The 12,343-nt window shown below is 39.7% G+C and overlaps 2 pseudogenes; one reads left to right on the forward strand and one right to left on the reverse strand.

Moving 5' to 3' along the window:
• Window positions 1–5,867: 5,867 nt before the first annotated feature.
• Window positions 5,868–6,304, reverse strand: LOC106697511 (annotated as a pseudogene).
• Window positions 6,303–8,965, forward strand: LOC102428707 (annotated as a pseudogene).
• Window positions 8,966–12,343: the final 3,378 nt, after the last annotated feature.

The following is a 12,343-nucleotide window of genomic DNA, read 5'->3' on the forward strand; positions in this document are numbered from 1 at the left end:
CACACTCCCTACTGGGGATGTGCCCTCAACCAAGGTACATGCCCTTGACCAGAATCGAACCTGGGACCCTTCAGTTCGCAGGCCAATGCTCTATCCACTGAGCCAAACCGGTTAGGGCATGCCTTCTTTTTTTAAAAAATATTTTTATTAATTTCAGACAGGAAGGGAGAAGGAGAGAGAGATAGAAACATTAATGATGAGAGAGAATCATTGATTGGCTGCCTCTTGCATGCTCCCACTGGGGATCGAAACCAAAACCTGGGCATGTGCCCTTGACTGGAATCGAACCCAGGACCCTTCAATCTGCAGGTGGACACTCTATCCACTGAGCCAAACCACCTAAGGCAAATGTATGACTTCTTAATAGGGGAAGGGAAGAGGAACAAAGGACACTTATGGGAAAAGAAATTACTTTTTGGAAAGATAAATGGGCTCTTAGGAGAATAGATGGGAGATAGGATAGTTTCTTTTGACACTGTCTATGTGTGGTGGTAAGAGTCAGTCTTCCTTGGTTACACCTGGGAACGGGATTTATGACCATTGAGTTCTTTTGGGAGGCTCTGCTTTTAGGCAGATAAGGGATTTCAGGAACTCAAATGCCTTCAGCTCAAAATAATTTTCATGTTACAGTGGTGTATTCTGGACCCCTTCCATGGCATATGTACTTCCATGATCCGTGCCCATGTCCCATTAGGCACAGAGTTTACAGTTGGTGAGAGGGATCTGCAAATGATGATGTCATTTCCAATTTTTTTTTCTTGGTTAGGGAGTTAAGCCTACTCTGAGCAGAGGTCATTCATCTTCATGAGTATGGGTCTCACATGCTTCCATGTGCATGGAGGAGCTGGAAAATGCATACTTCTCCGATTTGTATCACCTCCTTCTGTTCATTGCATAAAGACCTCTTGATTACTTGCCAGGTGGCAAACATGGTGCTCACAACTGGGGATATAAGAATGGAAAAAAATCCCCACTTTTAAGGAGCTTACAAGATACTAAAGGGATAGTCATAAAACTCATAATGAAATATGTTGTGATAAATACTGAGATAAAGAAAGGCCCACTGTTATGGGAACCAGTGGAGAGAATTCTCAACTGTGCCAGGGCAGGGTAGAGCCTGAGAGAAGACTTCACAGGAGAGATGTATTTTAAACTGAGTTTAGAAAGATGGATGGGAGATCACCCAGGGACACAGGGACATTGCAGGCAGAGGGAATGTGTACAAAGGCAAGGGGCAAGCAACCCCATGCTGTGTTTGGGAATTGTTAGTGATGTCATTCGAGCATATGTATGTTACTGGGATTGGTGTTAAGGGGAATACAGATGATGACCCTGGAGTGCTGTCTAAGGCAGGCTAGGAAGGACCATAGAACACCCTGGAGGTTGAGTTAGAGGGAGAGATCACTGTAGGCAAGGGCCCAACAGCAGAAATGGAAATAGAATTATGAGAACATATTAAGATTAATCCGGTGCCCTGGTCGATGTTGCTCAGTGGTTAGAATGTCAGCCTGGGCACCGACAGGTTTGATTCTCAGTCAAGGGCATGTACCTGGGTTGCAGGTTCGATCCCTGGCTCTGGTAGGGGTGTGTGCAGGAGGCAACCAATCAATGTGTCTCTCTTACATCAATGTGTTGTTTTTTTTCTCTCTCTCTCTCTGTCTCTCTTTTTCTCTCCCTCCCTTTCACTCTCTAAAAATCAATGGAAAAAATATCCTCGGGTGAAGATAACAAAAAATATAAAAAATATAAAAAAATTTAAACAAAGATTAATCCTGTGAACAGCCTGCATAAAGACACTTTCACTGTCTTCCTAGCTGCATCAAGAGGAAAGCAAAAAGTTAAATGGCCTCCAATAGCAAGCTGGCTTCTAGCTTTCATTATTGTTACAGAATGTGCACAGCCAGGAAGGAATTATACATATGTATTTCCCAGGGCTACTGCTAAGTTAAGGGAAAATAACATTTGCATTTCTTAAAGAATTGATTGATATTCGAAAGCCACACTGTAAAGTTAATGGTAAAAATGCACAGCTTGAAAGAATTTGCTTTTGGCATGGAGAGTACAGACCAGATGGACTCTAACTATGGCATAGTTAGTAATTAAGTGTTTATAATGATATATATAGCCACTCAAGAGGCCTTTTTAGTCCTTTGGGGAGGAGACATGGAGGAGGAGACGTCTGTGATTCTAGCAGAAATTAATATATAAACAGATTTTAATGTGTGTTTTAAAAGAACCAAGCAGGAGGAAGCACTTTGTGAGGTGAAACTTGTCACACAAATTAAAACAACACAATGGGAGAAACTTGGCAAATATTACTGAAGTTAAGTGATTTTTACTCCAAAGCATTTGCTACTGGAAACCAGCATTAATACTAAAGAGGTTCTGGTACCAATTTTAATGTGCGTGTATGTGGTAGTTTCCCCACACCAATAAGCAATTCTCAGACACTAAATTCTGACACTCTACCCCAGTGATTCCCAAAGTGGGCGCTACCGCCCCCTGGTAGGCGCTGCAGCGATCCAGGGGAGCGGTGATGGCCACAGGTGCATTTGGGGGCGTTGAGTAACTGCTATTAAAATTAAAAAAAATTAATTTCCCGGGGCTGAGTAATATTTTTTCTGGAAAGGGGGCGGTAGGCCAAATAAGTTTGGGAACCACTGCTCTACCCAGAGATAGAATCAGATTCCATTTCTGACCATAAATCAGAGGATCCTATGACTCCCACCTTGGGTTTGATTAATTTGCTAGAATGGCTCACAGAACTCAGGAAAACCCATTTATGCACTAGATTACTAATTTATTACAAAGAATATTAAAGGATATGAATCAGCAGCCAGATGAAGAAATACATAGGGCTAGGTCCCCAACAAAGAGCTTTTGTCCTCATGGAGCTTGGGACTGGCAAGGTGGCTCTCTGAAAAAGCGCCAGTGAGCTGTCCTTTTTTTGTTTTTTTTTTTTATTGAGGCTTCATTACCAGAAATCAGGGGGTGGGACTGAAAGTTCCAATCCTCTGAACACAAGGTAGGCTCCTATTGACAATCAGCTCCTATCCTTGGGTCAGGGCCAAAGTTCATTCATTAACATAACAAAAGATATCATTGTTGCTCTTATCACTTAGGGATTTCCAAAGGGTTTCTTCAGAGCTGTGAGCCAAGAAAAGGGGATGAAGACCAAATGTATATTTCTTATTACTAATCACAATATCACAAATACCAATTAGGAAATTAGATAACACTTTCAAGTTAATTAACGTATTGATTTTTATTCAATAAGCATTATATTTAGTAAATACCAAATGTGTCCTCAAAGCAATAGTACTGGAAATTAACTGTCATGAACAGATGAATCCCTATTTCTTATGGAGTCATTAAGTAACATCAGTGGCCTGATCTTGAATCCACAATGACAGGACAGGACGGTTAGACAAGGATTTAGCTAAAACTAGACTCAACCATGTTACTCATAGAAGGAGTGAAATATAAAATAGTAGCTAAATTTCCTCCTTGCTTCATACCAAGTAAATGCTTTCAAGCTCCACTACTGCAATAATCTCTAGATATGTCTCATAAGGTGGGCTGTGTCTTTGAGAGGAAGGATTGCTATTAATATCTGTGCTTTTTTAAATGTTTGGCATTTATGTCTAATTATTTGGGAATCTTCATAGTGTTGGCTCTGTTCTTGACAAGTAATACTTGATTGCCCTATGGAGATGTGAGGTTAAAAGCAAAAACAAAGGCATTGTTAAGGAAAACTGCTTAAACTGGGTAGACTAACTGATGTTTGTAACCATTACAAACATCACAGCAAGAAAAACACAGTCTTTAGAATACTTCCTGAGCAACACTACCAGAGTGAATTCCCATTTTGTACAGCCATGTAGCACTAATAACCTGGGAAATTGTGTAGACTGTGATTAGGTCCTTCCTCCTCTCCCCCCCTCCCCCATCTTTTTTTTCCCCCAGAAGCAACCTGCCTACCTCTGGAGGGCTCCCAAGGCTTAGAGCATTTTTACTTGCCCTAACCTGCCATTTCTCTGCCTCCACTGCAGGGATAGAGTAGGACCCGAAAGCCATTAGGAAACGAACAAATATAAGTGAGATCATGCAATATTTGTTTTGCTCTGACTTATTTTACTTAGTATAATTTCTTCAAGGTCTATCCATGTTGTCTTAAATGGCAGTATTTCATTACTTTTTAAGGCTGAATAATATTCCATTATTTATATATATGTGATATATATGATATGTATTTTATTTATTTATCTATCAATGGACACTTAGGTTGTTTCTATGTCTTGGCTATTGTTAATAATGCTGCTATGAACACAGGAGTGCATATACCTTTTTAATTTAGTGTTCTAATTTTCTTTGCATAAATACCCGAAAGTGGAATTGCTGGATTATATGCCAGTTCTATTTTTTATTTTTTGAGGAACTGCCATATTGTTTTCCACAGTGGCTGCACCAATTTATATTCCCACCAACAGTTCACAAGGGTCTTCTCTTCTTCACATCCTCCATGGCATTAATTATCACTTATCTTTTATAATAGCCATTCTAACAGGTGCGAGGTCATATCTCATTGTGGTTTTGATTTTCATTTCCCTGATGACCAGTGATGTTGTGCACCTTTTCATGTACCTGTTGTTTATGTGTATGTCTTCTTTGGAAAGATGTCTATTCAGATCGCCTGTCCATTTTAAAATCATATTCTGTGGGGTTTTTTTTGTTTGTTTGTTTTGCTTTTGAGTTGTGTGAGTTTTTTATATATTTTGGATATTAACCCCTTATCAGATATTTGATTTGCAAATATTTTCTCTCATTTGGTTGGTGACTGTGGGGAAGCACGGGACTTGGTTGGAATGTCTGTGAGGAGGATTCTTTGAAAGGTCAGGGCCTCTGAGGGGACTTTGCCGAAGGCGGTAGCCCCTACCTTGACTTTTCCAAACAAGTCAGGTGTTTTGCTAGAATCTCTATGTTTAGTCTTTAGCCCTGTAGAAGCATGTGCTTTCTCAAGGATACTTACCCTGCTGGTTGTATCTAGAAGTTAATTTGAGTTCAAGCTGTTGTTACAATAAAAAGCCAAGGAGGCAGACAATCAGGGCTATTTGCTCCTAAAGTAAACTAGCCCCTTAGCCTCTCTTTCACAGAAATGTTTGTTGGGGTAATCTATTCATCTGTCGCTCAGGGTCTGCTGGTCAGCCCTGGCAGGTGACTTTTTCATTTTGTTAGTGGTTTTCTTTGCTGTGCAGAAAGTTTTTAGCACGATGTTTATTTTGCTCTTATTGCCCTTTGCTTTTGGTATCAAGCATGGGGCATCTTATTTGGTCATTTTGCTCTGCAGTATTGAACAGACGTGGGGAGAGTGGGTATTCTTGCTTTGCTTTTGAGCTTGTGGACTCTTTCTATTTCCCCAATGTCTGTATCCCAGAGGACATTTTTAACTTTCTATTCCTATGTTTGGGTTGGTGCTTCAGCTATTGCTTTTGATGACTAATGTTCCTATTTCGGAGATAATAGTCTACTGCATAATTCTGGAATTTCTACTAATAATATAGAACTGAGATTAAATATTTATGGAGCATTTTCTGATCACCCAAAACATAGTTAGAGGCTCCCTTCTATATATTCCTTCATACTTTTTCACATATACCTACTTTATAGCAGTAATCATATTGCATTATAGTAATTCTGGTAAGGTAAAGAACTAAACTAAACTCTATCATTTTAAATATAAAAGTAGGTAGCCACACTCATGGCAGACATAATTTAGTTACTCAGACAAAAAAAAATTATTTGTTACGTTGGTAATGTGCCTGTAAGACTGACCTAGTAATTCTTTTTGGCAGAATTTTATGATTTTATTAATACAAATACAGTGTGTACACAATCTGTCTATTTTGTTCGCTGCGCAGCCTGGCATTGGGATTGGTGACTCTGAGGGCCAGCTGTGCTGCTCTTTCCACAATGGCTTTGCGGTTCTTTGAGGAGATATTGTGAGCAACCTCAGCACATTAAGACTTGTTGCACTTCAGCAACACTTCAAGCTCTTTGATGTTATGGACCAGAAACTTCCGAAAGCCACTGGACAGCATGTGCTTTGTTTCCTTGTTGCTCCCCTAACCAATGTTGGGCATCAAGATCTGGCCCTTGAATCTTCTATGCACCCTATTGTGTCAATGCCTCCGGGTTTCCGCCAGTTCCATTTAATTTTGACATATTGGTCTGACTGGTGCCAGATGAACTTCTTGGTCCACTTTTTGACAGTCTTGGGTTTCATGAGGGGTGTGAGGGCAGTCATGGTGCCAAGTATGAGATGGCTGCCACCTTTGTAGGAAGTGCTGAGGAAGAGAGGGGCCCTAGTAATTGTTAAATACAAATTAGAAATAAAATACAAAAAGGCTCTGGCCGGGTAGCTCAGTTGGTTAGAGCATCATCCTGATACACCAAGGTTGTGAAGGTTGTGGGTTTGATCTCTGGTCAGGGTACATACAAGAATCAACCAATGAATGCATAAATAAGAGGAACAACAAATCAGTCTCTCTCTCTCTCTCTCTCTCTCTCTCTCTCTCTCTCTCTCTCTCGTCAACAAAAAAGAAATAAAAATACAAAAATAACAAAGTGAAAAATTATATTTTATAGGCTCATAGAAATTTAAAATTGATAGAGAAGTTAGATAATATAGCCCAAGTTCTCATTTTATAGATAAGGAATAATGGTCCAGAGAATTTAAGAGGCAGAACTGATATGTCCTAAGACTTTTAAAATATATATATATATATATTGATTTCAGAGAGGAAGGAAGAGGGAGAGAGAGATAGAAACATCAGTGATGACAGAGACTCATTGATTGGCTGCCTCTTGCATGCCCCACACTTGGGGATCCAGCCGACAACCCAGGCATGTACCCTGACTAGTAATCGAACTGTGACCTCCTAGTAAAGCAAGTATACAAGACGAGTGTGGATGGGAGAGTTGGAAGGGGTTGACTTCAGCGAACGTACCTCAATCAGATTGAGGACATTTTTAGCAAAGGCCAGCTTAGGAGTACCCTAATTAAGTTAATAACAATGTACCTACCTATATAGTTTAAGTTTAAAAATTTGGCTCTCAAAAGAAATTTCAATCGTTATACTGTTGATATTTAGCTCTGTTGACTAATGAGTTTGCCAACCACTGTCCTAGTTCATAGGTTGATGCTCAACCACTGAACCTTGCTGGCTGGGCATATCCTAAGACTTTTTATGCTATTGTGTTTTTCCCAAAAGAAGATAAAATTTTGATTTTAAAATATTGTTGTTTATGAAATTGTATATTATTATACAAGCAGTACATAACTGCATTTTTGTAAAAGACTCAAGCAACAAAAAGGATGTAGAATAAAATATGGTAAACCCTCTAACACAGTGGTTCTCAACCTGTGGGTCGCGACCCCTTTGGGGGTAGAATGACCCTTTCAAAGGGGTTGCCTAAGACCATCGGAAAACATATATAATTACATATTGTTTTTGTGATTAATCACTATGCTTTAATTATGTTCAATTTGTAACAATGAAATTGGGGGTCACCACAACATGAGGAACTGTATTAAAGGGAAGGTTGAGAACCACTGCCCTAACACCTGCCATCACCAACACACACATGCGCACCCGTGCACACACATACATACATTCCCCTATTCACAATTAATAACATAATTTTCTAGTCATTTCACTGCTGTTTTGCATGCATATGCATATATACACACATATATTAATATAGTGGTTATTTTATCTTGTTTTGCTTTGCAAAGAAGCATCTGTGACTTGCTCTTTTCCACTCGATGTTATTTTAGAGATCTTTTATTCCAGTATCATTGGTCCACTTTCTTCTTTTTTTTTTTTTAATCCTTACCCGAAGATATTTTTCCATTGGTTTTTAGAGAGAGTGGAAGAGAGAGGGAAAGACAGTGAGAAACAGTGATGTGAGAGAAACATATTGATTGGTTGCCTCCTGCATGTGCCCCAACCAGGGCCCAGGCCAGGGAGAAGCCTGCAACCGAGTACATGCCCTTGACCAGAATCGAACCCAGGACCCTTCAGTCCCCAGGCTGACTCTCTATCCACTGAGCTAAACTAGCTAGGGCCACTTTATTCTTTTTAATAACTGTATAGTATTCCATAGTATGGATTACTATAATTTATTTAACCATCCTTCTATCAATAGTACTTAGTTTTAGGGCTCCTTCCGCCTTCACGTTCTTACTATTATAAACAGTGTTGAAATAAATATCCTTTTAAATATGGTGGGGTTCAGGACATGCTATCCCAAAATATGGAGCTCATACCCTTTGTCCTATTACATTTTCACACAACTTTCTAATTTTCATCAAATCTTCAATAAACTTACTTCTTCAGGTCTTCATTTTCTTATAAAGCCTTCTGTGTCATGTAAAAATTATATTAAAATAGGTTCAAGCAGAATCGATCTGATTGGCTTACCATAAGGAGTCTCTGTCTGTCAAATGGAGGTATATTTCTCAAGACTCACTATCTTTTTTTTCTCCAAAAGCTTCTCAAAGGGCATGCTGTCACCCATCCTCACACTAATGATGAACTTCTTTGTATTCTGTAGAAATCTCATCCCAGTCTTTGGGCCATATACCTCACCCTCTGAGTGTAAGCTGTGGGATATGTGGACAGTGATATACAGCAATGATGGGAACTTAGTCTGTTACAGTACATCCATCAGAGGAAGAGGTTTAAAGACGCTGGGTGGGAGCTCTTGGCTCTGTAGCTATGCCAATTCATTTTATCTATGGGCCTTTGAATCCAGTGAATTCCTATCTGAAGTTTTTGGAGCTGTACAGGAAAAACTGCCAAGGTCCACAGTGTTGATTCTGAATGACCACATTAGCCACTACCCACAGCTAGAGAATCCCATGGGCTTCCTGAATGCATGTATGGGCTTCATCAACTCCTGAACTGAAAGAGTAGCTTCCCTGTATTACCTCCTCTACTCTCATCTATTGCGTATTCCATTTAGAAAGAAATGCCCCAAAGAGGTCCTGGTCACCAAACACTTCTCTCACAAAGGTCCACCTGACTCATATTGGTGAACAACATATAGGAAAAAGCCAGAAGAAGCTCTGACTAAGGGTGACCTAATAGTCCACCTCCCATTCCTTTGACATCTGATCAAGTGTATGGACTTGCCTTTGCCTTTGTGTTATTAGGAAAGTCTGATGAGCACTACTACTCGTGGATGCAGAAAGGCAGACATTCTTTTGCTTAAAAGTCTTTTAACATTTCTATGGACTTTTCTGAAGTATTTAGAAATGTTCATCTCTGGCCCAGCCCCAATTGGAATCTTATAGTAAAGAATGAGGAGATGGTGCCTGCTTACCTCTCCTTGAATGGCTTTAAGGGCCCATGCTTTTGAAAGCATTCCATGTAGCACAGCTTCAAGGGAGAGTGAGTCTCCCCTGACATAACTTTGGATTTATTTTCTCAGCTGCATCTAATTATAGACATTTTGTTAAAAATATATTTTGCTTTATATAATGCAGCATTCTAAGTGTATTTTAAGACTATGATTTACTTACATGTATTATTTATATTTTAGAGGGGTAGTAAACCAGCAGATACTCTGGCAAAGTAGTGAACCTTATTAAACATATTTAATTTCTGAATAAATTGAATTAAATACAAATTATTTACAACATTTCCTAAAAGTCACAGGACATTAAAGACCAATAGCATCTATGCCAGAGAGTTATTATTAGCTAAAAAGATGAACTCTAACAGCAAATAACAGTCTGACTCTTCATACTTCAGTGCTTCAAAGCACGTCCTTCACAAGTTAATGTAGAGGGGAGGGGAGTGTTTACAGTCCAAATTACCCTGCTGAGTGTTCACTGATTCCTTTCATGATGATTTCTTCACTTCTCATTGGTTGTCCCAGATAGCTCTGCAATTCCTGCCCTTTATAGAAAGCAAAGTTCCAGAAACTGAAGCACAAATTCTGAAATGCCTATGAGTAAATGGTGCTGACTACTTTTTTTTAAAGCCACGGTTTCATTGTTTTAGTTAAAACAGGATTATTAAATGATTCTTTTAAATTCTTTTTTAATTAGAAACCTCAAGTACGACAACTGAAAGTGGAATAAGTGTTTATTTTCTATTAGTAAAAATGAATTTTGACCAAAATAAAAAAACACTGAGTATTTGTTGAGCCTCATAGTGACTCTTGACATGGGTGCTCTTACCACTCTTTAGTCACAATGAGCACACTGAGGAACACAGGCTGGGCTACAACCTGAACTCTGATCAGCTGATTCCAAAAGAATGCTTCTTTTCTCCCACAGAGAGGTGACTTTTTCATCCCTCCACCCCCACTCTGGTGAACAAGACACATCTCAGAGCCCTTTTGTGGAATGGGTCTCTGTGCTAGTGTTGTATTTCTGGAACTCGGCTAAAAGTCTGGTATTCAATTAGAAGAGAGATCAAATGACTCCAGGCTGCAAAACCAGCGCCTTGCCCCTCCTGAGTTAAAGATTCTCATTTACAGCTATTAATATTGAAAGAGATGAGATATATCATTGTATCAGCCATCAATTTCCCCCTGCTTTCATTGTCAGACTGCGGGATAATTCTGGGCACAATTCAAGGCACCTGAGAAAGTAAGGAGGAGTGGAAGCAGAGAATTTGAGGATTTAGGAGCTGTAGGGCTCTTAGCTTTTTATCCTTCTTCCTCATTTGATAGATGAGAAAACTGAGGTAGTTAAGTCACTTGCTCAAGGTACATGAGACTGGAGCAGCTAAAATTTAAAGTGCACACAAAATCACTTGGCATCTTGTTAAAGTGCAGGTTCTGATTCTGTAGGACTGGCATGGGGCCTGGGAGTCTACATTTTTAACAAGCTCCGAGTGAAGCTAATGCTTCTGGTCTAGGAGCTGTGCTGTGAGCAGGAAGGGAGAGTGAAGCATTCCGACAGAGGCATTTCCCTCAAATCTTTTGCACATCTAACCCCTGAAGGACCCAAACTAACACAAGTTGTGCCAGGAGTGGTCTGAAAAAGTAGTTAAGATGGGCTTGCAAAATGGGCTTAAGCCCATAAAGCAAAGAGGGCACCATCCTGAGTAGTTTATGGGAATGGGTAATGCCTGGCATAGGATGGAGGTTCAAGTACTAAACTTTTCGTGAGTGGGGACATGGGAAAATGCTCTAGTGAGGAGAACTTCCCTTAGGGAGCAATTTGTCAGCATTTGAAATATGATTGGGGTGAGGGAAATGTCTACAAAGGCAGTGGACTTGGCTCGTTACTACTTACAGGCATACCTTGTTTTATTGTGCTTTGCTTTATTGCACTTCACAGATGTTGTACTTTTTACAACATTGTTGTACTTTTTACAAATTGAAGGCACAAAGATTATGACTCGCTGAAGGCTCGGATGATTGTTAGCATTTTTTAGCAATAAAGTATGTTTTATTTTCTGTTTCTGCTCTTCAGTAGCTGAGATGATTATTTTAACAAACACTTTCTTTGCTCCCCCCACCCCCACTCCCTATAGCAGATATTGCTGGTGTCCTGCTCATATCCTCTCAGACACAGATTTCTACATGCAAAGGCTCCCCTACTATGCACTTGTTCTGACTGTAGCAACACACTAACTTTGCCCATAATGCAAAACAAAAGTGACAGAGAATCAATGTGCCCCTAAAAGTAACCTTTGACCAATGATAGGTGGGTTTTGGTGGATACCCTAACTTCCTTGCCCCTCAGGTGTGCTGACTGTGGAATGTCCTTCAGAGGTCCCAAATAGGATGAAGCTCTACTTGCCTTCAGCACTAACTTCCTGATGTAGAATCTTTAATGGGCTACTCATATTTATAAGATATACCAGCTGGGAAGCAGTGAGTAAATGAACATAAGGTTATCCAGGGCAGTGAGACCATTCAGGAGGCTAGAAGTAGACTTATCAACTCAGTCTGAGGAGGAAGTTGGCTGCCAGACTTAACTGAAGATGGAATGTGTGGCTTATGGGTGTGGTGAGTTCCTGGACTGTGGCAGCATTTAAGGAATAACAGGTCATGGCGCTGGGGTTTGAAAAGGAGAATAAAACAGCAGGTTAGAAGCTGTAACTCTAAGATCTCTTCCAAGAGTGAAATTCTTTAGGTTCAGTCAGCAATAAAGTATTTATAAATTAAGGTATGTATATATTTTTTACACATAATGCCATTGCACATGTAATAGACTACAGTATGGTGTACTTTTTTAAAAAATGCTCTTATATTTAGTTTCTCACCCTTTTTAAAAAATATATATTTTATTGATTTTTTACAGAGAGGAAGGGAGAGG

Source organism: Myotis lucifugus, unplaced genomic scaffold (assembly GCF_000147115.1).
Source record: "Myotis lucifugus unplaced genomic scaffold, Myoluc2.0 scaffold_77, whole genome shotgun sequence".
NCBI lineage: Eukaryota > Metazoa > Chordata > Mammalia > Chiroptera > Vespertilionidae > Myotis > Myotis lucifugus.